The sequence below is a fragment of the Vulpes lagopus genome, chromosome 7 (assembly GCF_018345385.1).
Source record: "Vulpes lagopus strain Blue_001 chromosome 7, ASM1834538v1, whole genome shotgun sequence".
In the NCBI taxonomy this organism is placed as follows: Eukaryota; Metazoa; Chordata; class Mammalia; order Carnivora; family Canidae; genus Vulpes; species Vulpes lagopus.
Genome location: NC_054830.1, coordinates 49,575,848 through 49,586,714, shown reverse-complemented (window position 1 = coordinate 49,586,714; position 10,867 = coordinate 49,575,848).

The following is a 10,867-nucleotide window of genomic DNA, read 5'->3' as shown; positions in this document are numbered from 1 at the left end:
AGAGACAGAGACACAGGCAGAGGGAGAAGCAGGCTCCCCATAGGGAACCCAATGTGGGACTCGATCCTGGATCCTGGGATCAGGCCCTGAGCCAAAGACAGACGCTCAACCACTGAGCCACCCAGGCATCCCAATTTCTTTCGATTAATAGAGAATACACATTCTTTGCAAGCACACAGAGAACATTTATGAAAACTGACCATGTATTAGGGCTCAAAGGGATTTTCCACAAATTCCAAAATATGAGTATCACATAGACCATTTCTTTTTTTTTTTTTAAGATTTTATTTATTTATTCATTCATGATAGTCATACACACACACACACACAGAGAGAGAGAGGCAAAGACACAGGCAGAGAAGCAGGCTCCATGCACCGGGAGCCCGACGCGGGATTCGATCCCGGGTCCCCAGGATCGTGCCCTGGGCCAAAGGCAGGTGCTAAACCGCTGCGCCACCCAGGGATCCCCCTAGACCATTTCTTTTATTTTTTATTTTTTATTTTTTTAGACCATTTCTTTTAAATCACAAAGTTAGCAAAGCCATCTTGCCATAAGTTGGCAAGATCTTGACAAGGCATGGAGCCAAGGATGGACAGTAAAGCAGGGAAGAGGCTGATTCCTAACCCTATCATGTGAGCAGTTAGATTCTACTGGAACTTATTCTTGCTTATGCCAGTTTGTTGGGTCTTTGTCATTTGCAACCCAAGAGTTCTGAATAATACAGATGCTTATGAAGAAAGGTATGCTATAGTTATTCAGGCATCTTTTTTTTTTTTTGAGGCATCTTGTTATTATATGAACCATTCACATTTTTAGTTTGCTTCAAGTATAAAGCACATTATTTTTAAATCATCTGTGAAACAGTATTTTTTATGATGGCCTCCTTATAGATGAAACAAAGTTTAGGGCAGTCCCGGTGGCTCTGTGGTTTAGCGCTGCTTTTGGCCCAGGGTGTGATCCTGGAGTCCCGGGATCAAGTCCCACATCGGGCTCCCTGCATGGAGCCTGCTTCTCCCTCTGCTTGTGTCTCTCATGAATAAATAAAATCTTTAAAAAAAAAGAAAAGTTTATAGATTCAGAAAGTTTAGGTGACTCACTCAAGATCACAGTCCAGTGAGCCCCTTCACATGGTTCTCCAAATTTCTGAGACACTTCTTTTATACTAATTATACCCCATCTGTTCCCTTGTTCCTCCTCTAGATGGTGAGCTCCTCAAGGGCAGGGATGGGTCTTCATCTTTGTGTCCCTACAGGGCCTATTAAATATGAGATGCTACTGATATTTATTGACTGAATGAGTGAAGGAATGAATGATTAATTCTCATGTCAAAAAGCAAGGGATAGGAATCCCTGGGTGGCTCAGTGGATGAGCATCTGCCTTTGGCTCAGGTCGTGATCCCAGGGTCCTGGGATTGATTCCCACATCAGGCTCCCTGCAGGGAGCCTGCTTCTCCCTCTGCCTGTGTCTCTGCCTCTGTGTTTCTCATGAATAAATAAATAAAATCTTTTTTAAAAAAGCAAGAAATAACGTGTGATATTGAGAGAGGAAGAGAAACATGTTTTTTAAAAAAGATTTTATTTAGTTATTTTAGGGAGAGAGAGTGTGTACAAGCAGGGATAGAGGCAGAGGGAGAGGGAGAGAATCTCAAGCAGACTCCATGCTAAGCTTGATCTCATGACCCTGAGATTATGACCTGAGCTGAAATAAAATGTCAGAAGCTTAGCCAACGGAGCTACTCAGATGCCCCAAGACAGAGTTTTTATTAGGATTCTTGGAGGAAGGAACATTGAAGAGAAAGGTAATTCAAACCATTGTAGACAAAAAAAGGGGGGGGGATTAAAAAGAATCATGTAAAGACATGTATAACTTCAATAATAGGATCTCAAACAATATTATGAATCTCTCCATCTTTCAGGGGTGCCTGGCTGGTTCAGTTCAGTGGAGTATGTATCTCTTGATCTTGGGGTTGTGAGTTCAAGCCCCACCTTTGATGTGGAGATGGCTTAAAAATTAAAGTCTTAAAAAAAAAAAGAATCTCTCCATCTTTCAACCTACTTTTTTTTTTTTTAAGATTTTATGTATTCATCTGAGACAGAGAGATACAGAGAGAGAGAGCATAAACAGGAGGAGAGGCAGAGGGAAAGGGAGAAGCAGACTCCTCTCTGAGTGGGGAGCCCAATGTGGGGCTTGATCCCAGGACCCTGGGTTCATGATCTAAGCCCAAGGCAGATGCTTAAGCATCTGAGCCACCCAGGTATCCCTCAATCCACCTTCTGTGTACATGTTGGCCTTACTTTCCTCAGGCTCCCCAGTGGGATGGTGAATGTGATAATTTACAACCTAAAGGTGGCATCTTTACAGCTTATGATCCAAGGAATGGAGAACCAAACATCTCTCTCTGCCTCACCCCTACCTTTATTTCCCCAAAGAAATCCTTTGACCAGGATGGGCTCAGGTGCCCATCCTGAGACCAAATGATTAAAGCCAGTGGGTGGGGCAGTATTACGGACTACATGTTTGTTTCCCCACCCAAATTCATATGTTGAGACCCTAAACTCCATTGTGATGGTATTAGGAGGTAGAGTCTTTGGAGGGTAATTAAGTTGAGATGAGGTTGTGAGGATAGAGCCCTTGATACGATTAATGTCCTCCTAAAAAGAGACTAGAGCTCTCTCTCTTTCTTTCTTTGCCATATGTGGAAACAGAAAGAAGATGGCTATCTGTAAATCGGGAAGAGTCCTCACCAGAATCTGACCATGAAGCACCATGATCTCTATTCTCCAGAACTGTAAGAAAGAAATGTTTCATGTTTAAGCCACACAGTCTATGATATCTTATAATACCTACTGAGCTGACTAAGATAATATGATTGGCCGGCCTGGGACCCATATCTACTCCTGCCCAGAGAGGGGAGGAGAGCCAGTTTCTTAAAAGAAGCTGAATATGGGATCTCTGGGTGGCGCAGCGGTTTGGCGCCTGCCTTTGGCCCAGGGCGCGATCCTGGAGACCCGGGATCGAATCCCACGTTGGGCTCCCGGTGCATGGAGCCTGCTTCTCCCTCTGCCTGTGTCTCTGCCCCTCTCTCTCTCTCTCTGTGACTATCATAAATAAATAAAAATTAAAAAAAAAAAGAAGCTGAATATTATCAGAAGAAAGAAAAAGGAAATGCTGGATAGACAAATTCCATAGATTCCTGAAGAGGTGGCTACATGATTTATTTTACTCCTTACAAGCATAAATTAACCTGTTTTGTGTAGTAATATTTTAGAGACTTTATAAAGAGTAAATTCTACAAGTAAATATGAATTCTTTACAATTTTCTACATACCCCTATTTTTTTTTTAAGATTTTATTTATTCATTCATGACAGAGAAAGAGAGAGGCAGAGACACAGGCAGAGGGAGAAGCAGGCTCCATGCAGGGAGCCTGATGCAGGACTCGATCCCGGGTCTCCAGGATCACACCCAGAGCCGAAGGTGGCACCAAACCGCTGGGCCACGGGGGCTGCCCAAAATACCCCTATTTTAAAAGAGAAATACTATGTTAATGGCAGAATGGTTTGAATGTCTCCATATCTGAAAATGAGCTATTTTTAAAAAAACGATTTTATTTATTTATTTGAGAGAGAGTGAGAGCAAGAGAGATCACAGAGGCAGAGGGAGAGGGAAAAGCAGACTCATTGCTGAGCAGAGAGCCAGATGCAGGGCTCGAGTCCAGGACCCCGAGATCATGACCCAAGCCAAAGGCACATGCTCAACTGACCAAGCCACCCAGGTGCCCCTGAAAATGGACTTTTCCCTCCATTTTCCTTAGTCTATCTCAGTTTTTTGAAACTTTAGTACCTAAAAACTACAGGATGGGGTGGTATACATGAAAACTTGCTTATAGTACTTCATGGAAAATTAAGGTGTTTTTTTTTAAAGGGTAATTTACACCATATTTCTCCCCAACTACATTTGTTTCTAAAAATTTTAAGTAATCTTTACATGCAGCATGGAGCTTGAGCTCCCAACCTCAAGATCAAGAGTTGTGTGCTCTTCCTACTGAGCCAGCCAGGCACCATCCCCCACCCCAAACCGCATTTGTTTTAAAACCTAACCTCCTATAAAAGACAAAATCCTCTCTACTAATGTTTATGAGCATCTGTTGTGTGACCAATATCTTACATACTTTACCTCATTTAAACCATGTGAGGTTAAGGAGTTGTTTGATTTTATAGACTAGAAAAATGACGTTCAAAGAATAAACATAACATACTACTCAGAATTAGAATACAACTACCCATGGTCTGACTCCATAAATCTGGTGCCTCTCTGCAAGGGCTCAGGAACTTCAGACAGTTCAATGTGAGAGTTGAATGCACTAGTAGATTTATTGATTGATTGATTGATTGCACTAGTAGCTTTAGCCAAGCTAGTCCCAGGTTTGAATCCTGGAACTCCCACTTTCTAGCTACGCAATAATAATAGCAAATAGCTTTTCAATGTTTTGCAAGTGCTTAGCAATTTATGTGCACAATATCTCATTCAACATTCCTGAAAACGCTCAAGGGAAATACTATTATCATCATCCCCACTTTATAGATGAGGAAACTGATGCTTAGAAGCAGTTAGTAATTTGCAGAAATTAGACTTAAACCCAGATAGTGATACCAATGCATATATGTTCATAACCAAATGATAGGAATATAAAAAGGAAACAAAGGTAATTGAGAAGAATTGAGTCCACTCTTCAGAATGATCTATATGGCACAGTAATTAAGAATGTGGGCTCTGGAGCAGGCCTCCTGAGGCTAAATCCCAACTCTCCCAATTGCTAGAAGTGTGACTTTGGGCAAGTTATTCATCCTCAGTGTCCTCCTCTACAAAATGGGCATATAATAGTACTGACCTGTATTGGTTTGCTAGGGCTGGCATAACAAAATACTACAAACTGAGTGGTTCAAGACAAGTTAAAATTTTCAGTTTTGGTGGCTGAAAGTACAAGATCAAGATGTCAGAAAGTTTGGTTTCTTCTGAGGCCTCTCTCTTTGGCCACTTTCTTTCTCTGTCCTCTGCAGTCATCCTGTGGTCTCTGTGTTGTCTGTGTTCTAATTTCCTCTTATAAGCATACCAGTGATGCTGGATTACAGTCCACCCAGATGAACTCATTTTACCTTTATCACCTCTTCAAAGACTTTTTATTCTTTTTTTTATTCTTAAGTAATCTCTATACCCAATGTGGGGCTCAAGCTCTTAACCCCAAGATCAAGAGTCACAAGCTCCTCCACCAACTAAGCCAGCCAGGTGCCTGCCCCTCCTTCATCACCTCTTTAAAGTCTCTGTCTCCAAATACAGTCACATTCTGAGGTACTAGAGGTTGGGACTTCAACATATGTATTTTTTTTCGGGGGAGGGATATGGTTTTTTTTTTTTTTTTTTCAAGTTTGACTTGCTTTTTAATATATTTATAGATATAAAATTAGGCCTCTAACAGTGACAGGGCAAGGAGATCGCTGCCACCAAACAACTTTTTCTTAACATTAACAGAAGAGGTAACACGTCCTTCAGATTCCTCCTCCCCCTCCCCCAGCCTCCCTCACCAGGCCTAGTTGGGGTGACGGGACGACGGAGAGAAGAGCGGGAAGGACACCTCATCAAATGTGAAACACTGTGGGAAGTACAGAGGACGAGCGGGTGGGAAGGAAAGTGAAGAGTGTGGGATGGTTAGGGGCTCTAAGGACCTCCCAGAAAAAACAGGATCCGGGGTTGGGGTTGTTCAGGGGAGAAAAACACTATCTTACAGGGCTATCGTGAAGACTGAATGAGATAATACATGTCAAATGAAGATCAGGGGACCTAGAATGTTGTAAGAGCTTATTAAACATTCAATGTAATTGAACACTTAATTTAGGCATAAGGGTACCCAGCAAGTTACAACTCTTTCTTCACTAAGATACTGGCTGGAATTGGCCTGGGGGCTTCTCTTCTCATCCAGGTGCTCAGTCCAGCATCATCATTGCCCTATGGTCTATAATCCCCATCTCATTTCCACAAATGTTCCATTCTGGTCTGGCCGTTCCCTGGGGTCAAAGAGAAGCTCTTTCTGTAGAGCATTCTCAATCTTTCTTTCTGTAACTGCTCCAAGGTTAGTTTTTAAAACAAGGAGACATTCTGTGCCACCTACTCACAGCTCAGCAAGTGCTTTTCCGATACTGCTGCTATTTCTAATCCTTGGGCAAGCCACTTATTAAAATTTAATGACAATCCTTTACATTTATAAAGCCATTTTCAGTTTACAAAGCTCCTTTCCATCCATTATCTCTTTTAATTCTCACAACATCTGTAGGTAGAAAGTATGTTTTTCTCCATTTTACAAAGGAAGAAAATAAGGCTCTGAGGATTAGCATCATCGTCCAGTGGCAGAGATGGACCTCAAATTCTGGTCTTTTATTCCACTATGTCAGGAGTAGCCTGACAGGCATTCTTTCACAATATAAACAATCTATTATACCGGCCCTGCTCTCTTTTGGGAGATGTAGTTGAGTAATGTAGGATGATTTTGTTTGGAAATGACAAAACCCCATCTCAAACTGGATTAAGCAAACTTGAATGTATTGGCTCACCAAATAGAACAATCCAGAAGCAGGTCTTCAGGCATGGATGGATCCAGGTGTTCAAACTATGTCATCAGAACTCTCTCTCTCTCTCCATATCTTACCTTCCTACGTGTTCACTTTATTCTTAGACAAAGTCTCTCCTTAGGGTGTCAAAGATGGCTCCCATTAGCTGAAATTTACCATTCACTCAGCTCAACAAACTCAACAGAAAGACAATACCTCTCTCTTGCGAACTGCAAGATATCAATCTCAAGTAGATATCAATCTAGATATCTCAAACTAGATATCAGTTTCAACTATTTGGGTTGGCTTATGGGCCTACCCCTGAACCAGTCATTTTGTTTAGAACAATGGAGTATTCTCATTGCCCAGGCCTGATCATTTGCCCCTCTCTAGAGAAGAGGAAAATGGTGGTGGTGGGTTGAATCTCACCAAACACAGGGACTGAGTGAGGGGGGAATGGAGTAAAATGTCAGAGGTGGTATGGGTGGCGGGCAGATGTCTACAGGGTGGCTTTGCTCTGCAGAGCTAGAATAGAGCAACCAACGAGGAACTAAAGGCCCAACTTTGCAAGAATCCCAGTTCTTCCCTTAAGAGAGAGTGGTAAGTGGACTTCTGTGCTTTTTTTTCCCCTGGACTGCCTGATTTGGCAGAGCAGGATAGGAAAAAAAAAGGGGGGTGATAATTCATAGCAGAGTAAGGAGAAAGGATGGAGCTTCTGGCTCCAGTAACTCATGTTCTGAACAGTATCCAAACTAGGAGCATCCACAGAAGGAAACTTTGAGGATGACCCCTTCCCTGATCCTCCTCCCAGTACCTTCTATCTCCCCATTAAGTTGTGAGCTCTAGAAGGGGAGGGGCCACATCTGTTTTACCCACCATCTCATCCCAGGGCTAGCATAATGCTGTGCCGGCACATTACAGGAGACTTTCCCTTATTTATTGCATGGATGCATAAATGAATTAGGTTGATCAGTCTAATTGGCAGGATCAATCCACCTCTTTGTTCAAGGCAGTCTCCTCTTTGGCCTCTGTTCTTCAATGGCCAAGGTGGGGGAAGGTGAGGAATGAAACTCTCTCCATAGCCCCTTGATTCCAAGATCTTCGGATTCTCAGGAAACAGCCAGATGCCCTCTGCAAGGAGCCGATGAAAGGGGAAACCAAGTTTATTGAGCACTCTGTGCTCACATGATATGACTTCACATGGGTCTGAGTTGCCCAAATTGTGGAGCCCATTTATGAGACTCATAATTTTGTTTTAAAATTTGAGATGGAGAGATGGCAGCACAGTAGGAGGAACCTAGGCTTGGCTTGTCCTTTGAACACAACTAGATAACTGTCAAATCATTCTGAAAACCCAGGAATCAACCCGAGGACTGACAGAACAAATTCCACAACTAGAGGGAAAGAAGAAACCACATCAAGGAAGGGAATTTATAGGGAAATATGTACTTTATGGAATAAGTTTAAAGAACTAAGATACGTTTTGTTTTAAATCAAAATGGATATTTAGGGCAGCCCCGGTGGCGCAGCGGTTTAGCGCCGCCTGCAGCCCGGGGCGTGATCCTGGAGACCCTGGATCGAGTCCCACGTCAGGCTCTCTGTATAGTGCCTGCTTCTCCCTCTGCCTGTGTCTCTGCCTCTCTGTCTCTGTCTCTCTCTCTCTCTCGGTCTCTTTTAAAAAAAAATGGACATTTAATCTTATACAGCTAAATTACTGATTATATATTTGCTGAGCTGATTTAAGAGTTTGGGAAATTGTATCAAGAATTTTATTTATTTTTTTTTACTTCAAAGCCTTCTTAATAAAGTCATTTTGCTAAGAAATAAAATAAAATAAAATTTGGGATAGAAATAACACTGCTTATTTTTTATTTTGCCAAAATGAGGACATTAAAAAAAAACTATCATCAAACAAACTTAAGAAAAAATTAACTATCATCAACACTTCTTTAAAAAAGTAAGTTCTAGGGATCCCTGGGTGGCGCAGCGGTTTAGCGCCTGCCTTTGGCCCAGGGCGCGATCCTGGAGACCCCGGATCGAATCCCACGTCGGGCTCCTGGTGCATGGAGCCTGCTTCTCCCTCTGCCTATGTCTCTGCCTCTCTCTCTCTCTCTCTGTCTCTCTCTCTCTCTGTGACTATCATAAATAAATAAAAATTTAAAAAAATAAAAAATAAAATAAGGATTAAAAAAAAAAAGGAAGTTCTACACTAAGAAAGCAGGAAGTAGACAATCTCAGGGAAAAAAGAAAAAAAGAACAGTGTCCCTCCCTCTGGAAAAGACATTTGGCAACCTTACATGATTATTATTATTTTTTTTTCTGAAGATAGAACCCCTACCCACTGGGTAGGGTTCAGTATTTGGAACCCACTGACAGAGATTGTTTTTCAAACCTGCCCTTTACCTCCACGTGCCTGTGAAGTGGGGCTTAATCTGCCCACTTTATAGATGGGGAAACAAAGGTTCAGAGAGCCTAAGTGCAAGGTCACAGAGGTAGTAAATAATTGTCAGAGTTTGTCTGGATGCCAACCCTGATCATCTTGGCAGATCCTAAGCCAAAAGTTATTCCCCTTCAGGGAAAGAAATGACCCACACGGGCTCCTTTGCCCCCAGGGTGTTCTTGGGCTTGACCTTGAGCCCGGACTTGGACGCTTTGTTCTTTAGAGCACATCTTAATGATGTGCTCGCTTCTTGCCAGGCACTCGGAAGAGTGTAGGGAGGGAAACCAGCACGTTCCCAGCCTCCTTCCCTCTTGTCCCGGATACTCACCCTGGGTCTTGAGGTCCAGGCCCAACTCCTTACGCCGGGGGCCAACGAATCCCTATCGCGGGCGTGGGATGCTAACAGTTTAGGGGGTTCCCTCTCCAAGGGGTGTTGGCAGTTTCCAAGGAGACTCTGGGAACCTTCAACGCCTCCAGGACCTAAAGGGCTGGAAGCGTAATGGTGCAACCCGAGGCACTGTTTAGGCTGTAGGGAAGGCAGTTTGGGAGGACGAGATCGGCTCGAACCCTATCAGACAATACTCGGTTCGGTCCCTCCCCCATTCCCACGGGCTCTGCGGGGGCCCACAAGCCCCTCAGCTCGGGCTGGAAGAAGGGGGTGCCCCGAGGCAGAGGGCCGACCGCGTGCGGGGCCCTGGGACCGTGCGCGGCCCTCCCCGTGGTGCGGGAACCCGGCCGCCCCTCCCCCGCCCGCCCGCCCGCCCGCCCGCACGCCCCGCCCGCCCGCACGCCCGCGGCGGGAACGCGCCTCCGGAGAGCCGCGCCGGTGCCGAGAGCGCGCGCCTCGGCGCGGGAGCGCGCCCCGGGGAGAGCCCGAGCAAGATGGAGGCCGCGCCGAGGCCGCCTCCTGGGCCGCGGCAGCAGCTGCTGCGAGCGCCGAGCCGGGGCGCCTAGGCCGTGCCAGTCCCGGACCCGCGGCTCCGGACCGCGCGCAGGTTGGTCTCCCCGCACCCCGACCCCGCGGCCGCAGCCTGCGCGCGGGGCAGCCGCCCCCACCCCCACCCCCACCCCGGCCCTACACCGGCCGGGCCGCTGCCGGCGCTCGGGGGGAGCCCCTGCCCGCCGCCCGCCCCTCGAGGCCCGCGCTGCCTGCCGGCCCCGGCCCGCGTACCTCGGCCTGGAAACCGTCTCCCCGCAGCCCTGGCCCGCCAATCCGGGGCTCCCTGCAGCCCACGTCCAGCCCTGCCTTCTGGGGGGCCCCCAGACCGCCACCCCGCGTTCGGACCCCGCAGTCCTAGCCTCACCCGACTGCCCCCGCGCCCCGTCCCAGCCCCCACGTCAGCTTCCCGCCCCCAGTGCCAGACCCTCCTGTCCCCTCCTGTCCCCTCCTACCCCCTCATACAAGCACCAGCCCCCTCCACGGCGCCTTTCTAGACACCCAACACCAAACCTCCTTCTACCCCAATTCCCTTGCAGGCTCCCTCTGCAGCCCTCTGCTGACCCCCATAGCGGTCCTCGCCTCCGTCCATCCATCTCCCACGGTCCCTTCCTAGTCTCGCAGGCCCAGCCCCCAAGCCCCCCCCCCCCGTCACCTCCGTGACTACTTTGTAGCCAGCCCCCACTTGCAGCTCCCATATCCGCCTCCCATCCCCCTCGCCCAGCCCCCCAACTTTCACAGGGCTCTTCCCTGGGAGGGCTTGCTGCCCCCGCCCCACCGCCCCAGCACTCAGGACCCCCCGCCTCCTCCGTCCCACCCCCTCGGCCCCCCCAGCGCCGCCCCAGGCCCCGCCCCCGCCCCCGAGAGTTCCTGGCTCAGGGCCGCCTC